At 49.6% G+C, this 13,228-nt stretch overlaps 1 protein-coding gene across 3 annotated transcripts in view; it reads left to right on the top strand.

The window, feature by feature from the left end:
* Positions 1–312: 312 nt before the first annotated feature.
* RNF24 (ring finger protein 24) overlaps positions 313–13,228 on the top strand; it is a 30,475-nt gene continuing 17,559 nt past the window's right edge. Inside the window, exons 1-2 of one of the 3 annotated variants that reach the window (XM_026846742.1) lie at positions 313–317; positions 6,939–7,020. The gene's annotated coding sequence lies outside the window, so the exon portion shown is untranslated. Of the gene's footprint in view, positions 318–4,306; positions 4,649–6,938; positions 7,021–13,228 lie in introns of those variants that run through there. The other 2 variants (XM_026846739.1, XM_026846741.1) reach the window with 2 other exon arrangements.

Raw genomic sequence — 13,228 nt, 5'->3', positions numbered from 1 at the left:
CTGCTTGGGACCCATAAGATCCCCACTTGTGGGGCAGAGGGGCTAGCCCAGAGAAGGGGGCAGTGGAGGCTTTACCATGGCCTGGGACCGCATCACCCAGGAGTAACAGAGGAGGGGTCTGGGTAAGCGCATAGGGACAGGGGACATGTCCCCACCCAGCACCCATCCCACCTGCACCTCCTTTACGAGGGAGAGCTCCTGGGGGTCCCACCCCACGCTTGGCTCAGGGTCCCCGGGTCACCCCCATTCCTGGTAGCTGCTGGCTTGCGATCAGGCACGTCTCTTTGCTTTCCTGGGGCCAAGACAGGACGCTGCGGGTTTCTTCAGCTTAAAAAAAAAGAAACCAACAACCCAGAAATGGGAAGAGCTGCTGTTTGGAGTTACACAGGGCTGCTGTTCCTGCCGTACAGGCACGTACGGAGCCCTCCCAGCATCCGCCGCTTCGCCCGCTTTGGCAGGGGACACGCGTGGGTCCTGTGGGACTGAAAACCGACGGGTAAAAATGCACCTCCTGGGGTTTGGGGTTGTTTTTTTTTGTTTAGTTTAGCCTGTCTTTGTTTTAGTCTGGGCGTGAGGAGGAGAGCGTTTCCGTGGGTCCGCTCGCTTTGCGCACCTACGAGCGGTGCCGGATCCATCGGATGCGCCAGCGTGTGTGTCTGGGGGTTATTTCCCCCCTCCCTTGTGCACCTTTGGCAGGAGGTTTGGATGACATCTTGCTCTGGCACGCTTCTCTCCTTTGATCTCAAGTTTCCTGCCATGTATAACGTGTTCGGCAACACGCGAACCCGGCTCCGCGGCTGCCGGGAAGGGCGACGTGAGTGCCTCCTCACCCCGGTTTTCCCCGGCCGGCTCCTGCCGACAGCTCCTGGCGTTCCTTTGTCTCGGCTGCCGCCAGGACGGGCTCTCACAACCCGAGGATGCTCCGAACGGAGCAAAGACAATCACAAAACCCCTCCTCTGGCCCTTTGTTTCCAGCCGTTTGCGGGCTGAGCTGATTGTGTGTGGTGTTTCGTGTGCCCAGACAAATAAACTGACGACTCGCATCTCTATTTATTTATTTATTTTTCTGGCTTATTTTCGGTTATTTAGTTTGCTGGGAACATATCCCAGCTGCAGGCTAAGCTGGAGGGATGTGGCAGCTTCCTAGAAGCGGGGTGAAATACCCAGAAGCGTGACTGGAGCGTCTCGTGGTCGTCCTCTTGTGTCCTCCTCGCATCTCTTCGGGTGAGATGGGCCAGAAGCTCTAAGCACCACACACTAAAATCTGGGTTCACCAACCCTTCTGCTTGTTTGTAGGAGGAAAAGTTTGACCCCGGTTTGCACAACCTGCTGCCACCGGCAGCTTTGGGACTGGAGAGGACAGAGGAAGGTGAAGGAAATGCAGGTCCAGGCTCAGACCTGACTGCCTTGACGGCTCAGATAAACCTTTATTTTATGCTTGACTTGTGAGAAAGCAAAATACAAGTTGTTTTTATTATTATTTAGATTCCTATTGTTGTTTCAGTTCCCGTGGGTGTTCAGTTTGATAGTGAGACCGTAGCCTCAATTCATATTAATGCTGCTTTTTTATGACAGGTGTAAGCAGAGCTACTTTGAGCGTGTCAAACAACCCCTGAGTAAATCAGGTTATTTGCTCTATTACTTTATTCATACAGGTTAGATGCTCCAGCTGATGCATCTAGAGTGCTGTGCCATCTGGAGCAAAAATTAAATACAAATTTGGCCCCCAGCCTGGAAAAATAACAAGCCTTTGCCTCCAATAACTGATGGTGGAAGAATATAGCCCCTGAGAGAAGAAATGCTTAGGGGCAAGGTGGAAAGAACCCAAAATGTGCTCATTGAGGTATTTAAAAAAAAAAAAAAAAAAAAAAAAAAAAAAAAAAAAAAAAAAAAAGAAGGAAAAGAAATCCTTCCACCCTTGCAGTGTGTGCTGAAAGCAGCCAGGAAGGATGGTGCTGTAGAGCTGACTTGCAGATGAAGGTTGTGGTTCTGGGTGGGTGGTGGAGCTGCTGGAGGTGAGGGTGGTGATGACCTCCTGGGTCTCCTGATCTTGCTGTTGATGGAAATCCCCTCCACAACCTCCCAAAGCTCCACCTGGCTACCAGCTCAGCTCGGGTTTGCTTATTTTGTCACTGCTTAGCTCGGTAAAAGGCTGTCAAGGCTGGCCTGCTGGCTAGAACCTTCTTTCTCATCTCCTGCTGGGTTTGGACTCTCTAGGTCTACTCGTTGGATCAGTGGTGGTGGTTAGTCCGAGGCTGTCTCAGATCTGGGGGGACAAGCGCTGGAAGTGGGTAAGCCAAGGTGGTGCCTCTGCTTGTACAGCCTGAGCTGCGGTCTGCTTGCTTCTGAGCTCGTCTGGAGATACCTGTGATGGACCAGCTGGGAAGGACACCTTGGTCAACATGCATCTGTGTTAGTAGCATCTCTCCAAACTTCCAATAAGGAAGAGCCTGTGTGCCAGATGGGGAATGGGATGATGACTGTTGCTTGCTCCTGCTGTTCTTGGCTGGAAAGTGGTCCTGGCCATGTCCTGGGGGAGAGGTAGATGATGGTTGAGGGTTGTGTGGTGAGGAAGCAGCGAGCTTCTTGTGGGATATCTCCAGACTGTGAGACTGAACTGGGCCTGGAGGTTTTACCCAAGAAGGACTTGATTTCCAGCTGATCTCCTGGGCTAAATGATGTGTGGGATGATACGAGGACACCTGGCTTTGCTAGGAGGGCTTTTGTGCTGATGGACCACCTCTCTACATGTTCCCTCTTGGGTCATCCCTCCCAACAATCCAGCCGTTGCCTCCACGTTGGCCATATGGCAGAAGGCACATTGCAAGTTATTATCTCGTGGCCATAAAACACCACATGGATGTTGAAAAGGTGAAGAGAGGCACGGCTGGGCATGTTCATGTCCTCCTAAAACGCTTCTGCCATGGGATGGCGAGGCTTGGCACGACTCAGACAAGGTCCTCTCCCAGCGAGTCAAACTCCTGCTGTCTCGCCCAGGTGCACAGTAAAACCATACAACCCCCTCCCGTGGGCCGGGCTGGGAGGGTGCAGATGCTTTTGGTGGTCACCAGCCACCTTGGAACCATTGGTGTCAAAGCCTGGAGAGTGGGTTTTGGGGTTTGAACCTTCTTCTGATCTTCAGGTGTCTTGGTCTTGGCTGTGGTTGGTGTTGCCGAGTTCGGTTTTTGTTTATTTTTGTTTCCTGTGATCATGCATCATAAAGCTGAGTGTTGTTGATATAAGATAACATCGGCCTTGCGTAGTCTTCCCTCCCCTGTCTCTTCATAGCGACGTTGCCCTGAAACCACTCAGACTTTGTGTCGGGAGCGGCCGTCCTGCCCGCACCCCCACACTGACTCACATCTTTAAAATGACATCAGCCATGATGTGACGTGGGGTTTATCTGCAGCTGAGCTGTCACCTGGCCCTGGTGGCACCTCTTGGTGGGTTGAGAAATGCAGGTGATCCCAACAAAAACGCACTCAGGGAGAGGATGCAAACCCCCCGTGGTTTCACCGTAGTGACAGGCAGAGGCAATTTGCCTCCCAAGTTGAGGAATGGGAAAGCTCCAGTGTCTTCTCCATCGGACTCGGCAGTTGGAGCCCGGGATGCTGCTGGGGATGGAGCTGCATCATTTTCGGATGTTTTTCCCTACTTGGAGTGATGACATGGACCATCCAATGTGTTGTTTTTCTACCTGTGTGGCAAATCTACTTTCCTGCAAAGAAAAAATCAGTTCCAGCCATGTGTCAAGGGCTCCTCTTGTCCTGTTAATGAACTGATGGCAGTGCCAGAGGGATGTTGAAGGGAGGAAAGAGCAGCCATCCAAAACACCTCGAAAGGATGCCAGCAGTAGCATCAGGGGTGAGGACAGAGTGGCTGTGAAGCATCTAAAGTAGGGATGAGTGGTGGCAGGAGAGGAGAAGACACGCTTGGGGAGGATGGACAACCTCACCCTGCCGGGAGAAGCAAAAAATCTCAACGCCGACGCGTGGATGGACAGCGGGAGCCGGGTGCCAGAGCCCACGGACCAAATTAACTGTGAGCAGCTGCCTCGGCGTAGCTGAAGGCTGCGAGGTCTCGAGTTGCTCCAACGCTGGAGCTAAAACTGGATCAACCTTCGGAAAAAGAGGGCGAGCCACCGAGGAGCAGGAGGAGGAGCGAGGGCCGGGCCGCGGGAAGCCGGGGCAGGGAAGTCCTTTGACCAGTTGCTTTTTCTGCTCCAGCTCTGGGACTATAAATGTGAGAAGCAAGCAGGAATAACTTCTCCTGGGTTTTTGTTGTTGGGTTTTTTGGGGTTTTTTTTTAATCTATCCCCGTGGAGGATTAATCTTTGCTGCTAATAGAGCTTTAAACTCGCAAAGCGCCTTACGAGGAAACCGCACCGGGAGTGTGTTTGCAAGAGAGAAACTGAAAGTGCCGAGGGGGGAGAGCAGCCACCCTCCTGATCGCAGCCGTCGGCTGGCTCGGGGCCGTCCTCCCTCGCTCTGCCTGCAAATAACCGGGGCTTTCCCAGCTGCCTGCCTTGGAAGAGTATTTAGGGGAAAGTAGAAGAGCTCCGTGCAGATTCCCATCCCGGGAATCCACAAGGCAGGAGGTTTCGGCTCTTCGGTCGGTCCGTTTGAAGCCAGGAGGAGCAGCCTGGCAGGTAAGATGATGGGTGAAGCCAAATGACCCATCGCAATTGGGTGGGAGGGAGCACAGCCTCCCACCTGACAGCTTCCAGCTAAAATAAATTCATCCCAGTGTCGTGCCTCCCCCCTGACCAGGCGCTTTGTGCTCGCAACCTGCATGAAATTAAACTGCCGGCGGACCGTAAGGATCGAATTAAACTTCTCTCCACGCAGAGCTTTTCTTGCAGCCAGGCAAATATTTCCGTGGCGTTTTAAAGACTCTCGTTTTTCCATTGTTCTGTATAAAAACCCATCGCCAGGCTGGGCTTCCCCCGGGGCGATTTCCTGGCTCGTTAGTTATTAACGCAGCTGCGGGGTTGGGTTTGCTTTTTGTTTTGGTTTTTGGTTTTTTTTTTTTTTTTTTCTTTTTAGCTGAGAAGTGCCGGATTAAGACCCGGCATCTCACTGTCTTGGCATCTGAAATAAAAGACGAGGCTTCTGGAGCCCCTGTGACAGTGGTGGCCATCCAAAGTGGGACGGGATTGTGCAGCATTGGGTGGTTTTGTGGCTGAATAAATAGTGATAATCTCGCCCGAGAGCTGGCTGGAGCCCATCCGCTGGCGCTTGCGTAGGTCGGCTGTCTGTCAGCTGAGTCCTCCACCCCGGTCTCGCTTTGCATTTACACCAAAAAAAACCCTCACGTCGCGCTGAGCATTGTTTGGGGGCGGTGCTTTGGGAGTAAAAGCAGGAAAAATGGATCATTTCCTCAGCTGCTGCTTTGCCTGGGGGATGCTGAGTCGTTGCGTGCTCCCATCGCCCTCAGGGCTTCCCCCTCGCGTCTTCCCCCCCCCCAACTTCTCCTGCAGCATCTTCCCCCCTCACATCTGCTGTGGATGGAGCAGGAGGACGAGGTCAGGGTGGTGATGGCCACGGGCTGGTTCTTGAGAGCTAAAGCTGGGAGCGGGAGTGTTGCAGGGGAGTTGGGAGTTGTGCTCTGTGCGGATGGCGAGTGTTTTCCCGAAGCCAGGAGAATATTTTTCATATTTTTAAAAGGGGCTGGAGAAGAGGGATTCTGTCACCATCTCATCAAACAGCTCTAAAAGGAGTGCTTTTAAGACAAGCTCTGATGAGTTTGAGCCCTGGTTTAAACTGAGGTTGAAACTTAAATCACTCAAGATTTCTTTTTTTGAATGGAATTTAAAAGAGGAAAGAAGAAAGTACTAACAGAAGTTTGCTTTCTTTTTTGGAGGATAAGTGCCTTTTCCTCACCAAGGAATCACCTGAATCCTTTTTGCTTGAAGCCTCCTTTAGGTTTTGATGTATTTCAGCTATTAAAATTTCTCTTAACAGCCAGAAGAACATCAAACTTAGGAGTGAACTGTGGTTGGTATCAGAAACCAAGTTGCACATTACCTGCTTCATCTTCTAAATCAAATAATCTTTAATATTATGAATTATTCATTGCAAGCATAGCAGCTGGTGCCAGACTGTTTACACGGGGACGCTGTGTTATATTTTTCCACCTCAATAACGCGGGTCCTTGCCTTGGAGCAATGTGGATGAAGGTTGCAGGGAAGCTGGGCAAAACGCAGGTTTTGTGCGAATTACCCAATTTGCTCCTTAGAAGTTTGCCCTCTCTTTTTTCTTACTATTAAAATAATGTTTCCATAGCCAGTGCAGATAAGTTGGGGGATTTTGGTGTTTTTGGTGTGTTGGTTTGGTTTTTTTTTAGTTGGGGCATCATTCTCCTAAGAGTGGGACCCCACAGTGGGTTGTGATGCCTCAGAGGGATGCTCATGTGGGACAAGATCCTGCCTTTCACCAGCAGCTGGATGAGCTGACTGGGCTCTCCTTGGATACTGGCATCACTCCAGCCAACGCTCCGCAGCACTGGGGTGGAAATTCCCCTTTTTCGCCCCAAAACCAGCCCTGGTGAGGATTTCTCAGCAAGGACTCGCTGTGTGGCAGCCGTCTCTGCAGGCTGCTCTTCGCTTTTGTTTACATCTGGTAGAAAACTTCTTAAATTTACTGGCGAGGGAGTAATTCTGATCCTTTTCAATGAGATCAACGGATTAGTGTCTCAGATGCTTATAAAATTGTGAGGATTAGCCGAGGCTTTTCCCCCCCCCCCCCCTTTTCTCTCTGTGCCACCTAACATCATCGCTGCGTTTTAAAAGGGGATCTCTGTGCTGTTACTAAGAGCTGAACCAATTTATGGGAGTCTTTGCCAATCAAAGCATTTAAAAACAATATGTTCATCCTCTCCCTCACTCACTCTGGCTTTTTGTGCAATATTAGGGTTTGTTTTTTGTTTTTTTTTTCCAGCATCCCTGGCACCAAACCACGGTAGCCGTTCAGCAGATACGTTGGGTTTTCGTGGCTTGGCTGCGTTGCAGCACCCGTGCGGGTAAGTAGGGAGCTGACTCAAAAACTTTTCTTGATAAAGACTTGCAAAATTGCATATCGAGATGAGCAGATCCTGAAAATGATGTTATTTCATGAGGTTTCCCCTTACTGCAAAGGATTCAGGCTTTCGTGGTCCATCCCCAGAGGGGAAGGATGCTTTTGGGTCGATGGGATGCTCTCACCCCAGCTGTCAGGAGTGATGGGAGTGGGATGAAACTCCACGCACTCCACATCCCTGCATCCTCTTAATTATAACCTGCGCCTTCATTAGGACATGATCACTAACCAGCTCGCAAGGAAAACCACGCATGGAGCTAACACGGAGGAGGATTTAGTTGAAACCTGGTTGTTCTGCCTCCTCTTGCCATATTGCCTCGTGCCTTTCCCTGCAGGGTATTTTTTAAATGCCTTTTCCCCTGGGTCAGTGGCTGCACGGTCGATTGACCTGTGGGAGCGAGGCAATCTCAAACTGCCGAGTGGTCAGAGCTCCAAGCCAGGAATTTCTGGCCCTGACCCAATATACTTTCCAAGGCAAGCTTTTAAATATATACAAAGACAAGCTCATCATTTCCACTATACTAATGAGGCCACGGCGTTTTCATTGAAATGTGCCAATAGCTGCCGCGGTGGTATTTTAGCAGCCTTGTACTGTGAATCCAAATGTGATTTAACATGGCAGCCCCCGCAGAGCGGAGGAAAACCGGCTTCTTCCGCTGAATTTCAATGATGCTTCTCGGCAGCACTACCCGAAAATCCCTGCGGTGGTGGGACCTTTCCTTGCATTTCATCTCGATGCGGGTTTTTTTTCCTCTTAAATGCCACTGTTTTGGTGAAGATGGGGAAGGGTAGGAATGGGCTGAAAGAAAGGTAATGATATTTGAGATGAGGAAATTCTTGGTTTTAAAAGATCTGCGGTTGGCCGGTGAGAGGCAGCTATTTAATAAGCAGACACTCTGGAAGTATCTTTAACTCATAGTAAAAACCAAACGCGAGGTCTCCCAGGCATCATGTGCTCTCTTGACCTTTAAAAAGACACTCGAGGCAGCCTGCCTGCTCATTGCTAAGCCGACTTACGGATTTTGCCTTCTAGTAGGCGATTCAGCACCCGGGAGTTTGTAAAGATCCGACAGCAAACTATTACACGCCTGAAAGTCGCGTTGGTGTTTTCTAGCTTCGCTGCCTGAGGAGACCCTGGTAGCCTTGGAGCAGTTGGGAAATATTTAGCAGGTTTTGTTTGGTCAGCTGCAAGAAAAATACAAACTTTAAGTAACCCTCTCAAAAGTTGTTTGTTTTTTATATAACGAGTTCTGCATCAGCAACACACCTGTAACTTGGGATTTTACTTATTTTGGGGCTTAATTTATGAGAAACCCGCGTAAGAAGCAATGTCTGTCAGAAAAGTGGGGGTGTGGGTAGGTAATGCTGAAAATTTGTGCATGGTGATCCATCATTTTCTGCTTACAGACCGCGTGCTGCAGGTAACTCTGAATTTTAAGGTCTCTTGACTTTCTCCGTCCCACTAAGGTCAGACCACGGTGCTGGGGTGAACAGGGAAGGATGATATCCCATGGCATTGCCTTCAGCACCAGAACTGTACCACAGAGGAGGAGATGCCTGTGTTGGGTTTATGCATATTGATCACCATCAAGCACCAAGTCTGGGAGTGGAAAAGTTCAATTTTCCATTTCCAGCTAAATTTTGAGGGTTTTGCAATCCTCGCAGCCACCTTTGCTTGTGCTGATCCTGTGAGTGAAGCAGTTTGTGTCCCGTATCTGTATGGCTCGAGGTAGGTTTGTTGGGTTTTTTTCTGGGCTTTAAAGCGTTGTGAAATTCCCCCAGTCTCTGTTAGCAGAGCAGAAGGAATGATAAAAAAAATACTCCCCCAAAACCCAGTACTTTTTTTAAAACCAGAGGAAGGGCAGGCTGACTGCGCAGCTCGTTTTTCTGTAAGTATTAGGAAAAATAGCAAACAGCAGTGACGTGGCATTAGTGTAAATTCCCAGCAGGCTGAGGTTTGGGTTTGTTTGGGTTTTCCTGAAGGCTTTTTAATGCTGTCAGCATCTTAAAATACAAACCTTGCAGAATTGGTGTGGGCTTTGGGGGATGGCTCCTCCATCGGATTTGTTTTAGTGACTTCTTTCCGGTATCCAGACCCCAACTTTTCTGTTCTTCTGCATCCAGCTACCTCTTCTCCTTAATTTTTACCACAAATATAAATGGTGCAATTAAAAGGGTCCACGGAGAGCATTCCTGAGGACTGAAATCCAGGGTCCGGGAGCAGACGGCAGCAGCATAAAGAGGAATTCTTCCCTTTCTGGCCTCATGCTGCTTTTCCACCGTGAGGCTTTAAAGCCATCTGGATCCCCTTTCAGATTATATGTCCCCCCCTCAAAAATCCATAACCTAGCAACCTTATTTAGTGTAAACGAGAGCATTATGCCTTCCTGCATCCCAAATTGCACTTGGCTCTTCTTACTGCCTTTAGAGGATGGCTGCTAGCAGCTGTGATCCCATCGCCGGCGCAGGGTGCCTACCTCCAGCAGGATTTTGTAGGGATTATTGATCCCTGGATGTCGCACTGATTATTTTTTTTCCACATTAAAGGAGCTTAGGAAACAGGGGGGAAAAGGGTTTCAGGAGGTCATTTATTCCATCTGCTGCTCAGTATAAAAGAGCGGAGAGGGCCGGTTGCTCTTCTGCCCTGCAGAAGGTGATTTGCTTTTGTTCAGCCTGAAGAGGCCTGGGATCAAAGCAAGATGTTCTTCCAGGTGTGATATTTTGGGAACCTTCCCTGGCTCTCCCTGTCATCACCCAGGAATTTGCAATTTCCCCGGAGCATTTAACACCAACTTCTCTGCTCTGGCCCTTCAGCAGTGTAGGCTGAGCGTTTCTCACAGGGGTTCCAATCTGCTTTCTCCAAGGAACTTCTTAACTGGGGAAAACTCAGCAAATGAGGAGAAGCAACCACCAACGAAGGTGGGAGATTTATTTCCACCAAATTAAGCCATAGGAGCAGGGGGGCTGCAGCGTGTGGCGTGAAGCTGCCCACCCTATGGGGATGCCTGACTTCAGCCCTGGCTTTCGGTGCTTTGCTTGCTCTAAAATACTCTTGGTTTTGATAATATGCATGTTGTTAAGTTTTTTTTAGCACCTCAGCTCTGTGGTGTGGAGCGATGCTGCTCCATTGAGTGCCGTGGCAGCAGGCAGGGATGGGGTGACATGGTCCCATCACCGTGACCCCACACAGGGTGCCGGGGAGCTGCTGCCTTCTGCTTTCACCACCCTGAGTCTAACAGGGCTGGGGGCAGGAGGAGGCAGCGGCATGTCCTTTCCCACTGCACTTCCATGAGGAAGAGCGAGCTCAGCGGGTCGTGACGTTGGATGTGGGACGGACCCATGTGCCAGGAAAAGAGGGGGGGGGGAAGAAAAAAAAAAGAGAAAAAATCCCCGAGGCCAAAGGGAAAAAATTCCTCAAGTGTTATTTCATCGCTGAGAACCAAACTGAACTGTACGTGGGCAGCTTGAGTGCGCGTTTCAAAGCGAGAAGCTGCCGGCTCCGCTTCAAACCCTTCTGATAAGTGATTTCCATTTCTCATTTCTGTGATCCAATGGGAGCCCAAGCAGGACTTTCCTCCAAACTCCGCTTCCCCCCTCCTGCAAACTGGATTAAAAAGGGCTATTGATTTTTTTTTTTTCTGTTTATTTTTGCCTTTTTTTCCTGGAACTTGCAAAATCAGCCCTCAGCAAACCTCTAGTTTGCCTTTCCAACAACGCTGGGTGAAAGCACTTGACTTTAAACTGGGTGATGGGAGCTGCAGCTGACCTATTTTCTGCACATTTCTCTGCCAATGGTAGCAAAAACATTTTCACATTTAAAGGTGCTCTCTGGTATTAACATCGTGGGATCATTTGTTAAACTGCCCAGCATTAAAAGCACTTGCTGAAAATTGCAGTGGTACTGGTTGCCCTGCTGGTTATTTCTTTTGTCATAAAGACTTTTCTATTTTTTTCCGGTGGCTGATTGCTTCGTTGCGTTGTCACATCGCTCTGTCTGTGTCCCCCTGCCCAAAGGCAGGGGAGAGGGTTAAGGCTTTGTGCTCAGTGTCTGCCAGCCAGGGAGCATAGCCAGGAAATTTCCTGATTCCAGTTCAAAAAAAGCATCAGGTTGGCTCTTGGGCAGAAGGGATCAAAGGTTCAAAGCGGTTCTTGAAGGAGGTCAGTTTGGTTTCTTGGTTGTCCAGGCACACAACAAAAATCCACCGCTGTCCCCCAAACCTGCACACAGCTAAAATGGGTAAAATAAACACGTTTTGTTATGTTTGACACCCAAAAGTTTCCTCTGTTCCCTGGCTGCGGTGCAGCATTGCCCCGGATGAGTTTTGCTGGATCTCAACCCAACTCTGCCCCGTGGTGTCAGGGGCCACGAGGGACCTGTCAGGATGCTCGCCCTTCGTTAATCCCGCTAATCAGTAACGCTGCCCAGCCGTGTGCCCTCGCTCACGCTCCTCCTCTGCTCCCTGCCAGCTTTTTGCAGCCGAGGAGGTGGGTCCAGTTGAATGCTGGGAGTCGGCGCTGGATGCTTCAGGCTGCCGTCTGGCACCGTCCCCGTAGGAGCGTCGTAGCTCTGCTAAAACATCAGCGTGATGAGAATTTTGGATATTCCCCCCCGCTCCATCACTCCTGTTGTCCCCTGGTTTTGGGTGGCAAAGGACGTTGCTCCTGGCCGGAGCAGCCTTGAGGTTTCGCCCTGCTCCATCCCAGGTGGCATCTCAGCATCTCTCGAGCAGCAGCGATGCTGCTGTCGGGGCCTGGCTCTGCAGCTGGTTGCGATTTTCCCAGCGCTGCGCTGCGGATCCTCGCGCTGGACCAGCTCCAGAGGTGGAGCTGAAGGAAATTCCTTCCAGCTGCTTGAGGTCAGGGCTTCGCTTTTCTTTTGGGGTTCTCGAGGGGGGTTATTTTTTGCCTGCTAGTTAAAAACAGGCATCTCTCGCTGCTGCTTTTTAAAAACCTGGAAAAAATCTTTTATTTTATTTTATTTTAAAAGATTATCATATGAGGCATACCCATTAAATAACCTTGACGTTGTGGAGTTATTGCATGGAAGAATACCCTGCTTTGCCATACAACTTAGGGTATTTCAGAAAGGTCCTGTCAGCTGCTCACAGTTTAACTTTCAACCGAGTTAATAACCGTTTTGGTTAAACCTGTATAAAAGACGTTGCGGACTTGCGTAACGCCTTTGAAACTCGAGACGCCGTTTGCGCCCGCTTGAAATCTTTCCCATCGATAAAATATTTCAACTTGGAGTTTTGCCATGGCTTAGCATTTTCTTTTCCCTGAGATCCTTGGGTTTCGATTGGGCAACAGGAACCTGTGTGTATCTGGCTTTGTTGAGTTTTTAAAGCTCAGTATTTCCTGGAGATGGGTTGGCTTCACCAGTTTGCCTGGTGGGATGCTGCAGACCACTGGCTCCATCTAGTTTGTGCAGTTAATGGAGGTTCAGACCAGCCCAGGTTTGCTTTGAATCCCTGTGGAGGAAGTTGTTTGTCTCGAAAATGTAAGGTAAATCCCTCTGAAAATGGGTTTTTATTTACAACAGAAGAGGCAGAAACCACCCCTCCGCCCAGTGCCTGGGCTATATTTAGGTATGATGCACAGAGCTCGCCTGGCCCCTTTATGCACTGGTGTTATAAATAAATAATAATATTTTTTTTAAAAAGCGCAAGCAGCTCCTTTTAATAAGTAAAACTCAGAGAAGGAGTACACAGTTCAAATCTGTGCAGCAAAGCAGCAGGAAAAAAAAAATTTGTGGCTTTTGGCCCGTGAATTATGCTCATGGCATCACCTGCGGCGGCCCAGCGACATCCCTGGTGTCACCCCCTGGCCTCGGGGACTGTGGCTCTCCTGCCCTGCTCCCCACCTCCCCGCCTCAGTTTCTCTACCTGTAAAAAGATAATTGCCTCCTTTATTAATCCCTTTGAGATCTCCTGATGAAAGCTCTGGGTGAGAGGTTGGCCTTGGATTATTAAGCGCATTAAGTGCTTGCGATGATTGTAACAGGGATTAATTTGGCTAGGTGGCTTATTTAGGTTTGCCTTTAACAGCCCAACTTGTAATCAAAGGTGTTGCAAAGCCAGTGAGTTAATGCTGACCTGTAACACTTCACTTCCTGACTCTCGATATGCCATTAACCATAACTTGGCTTTTAA

Source organism: Athene cunicularia (genome assembly GCF_003259725.1).
Source record: "Athene cunicularia isolate RWA chromosome 4 unlocalized genomic scaffold, athCun1 chr4_part1, whole genome shotgun sequence".
Classification (NCBI taxonomy): domain Eukaryota; kingdom Metazoa; phylum Chordata; class Aves; order Strigiformes; family Strigidae; genus Athene; species Athene cunicularia.
Note: the sequence above shows the minus strand (reverse complement) of the source record. Positions and strands in the feature narration are given on the sequence as shown.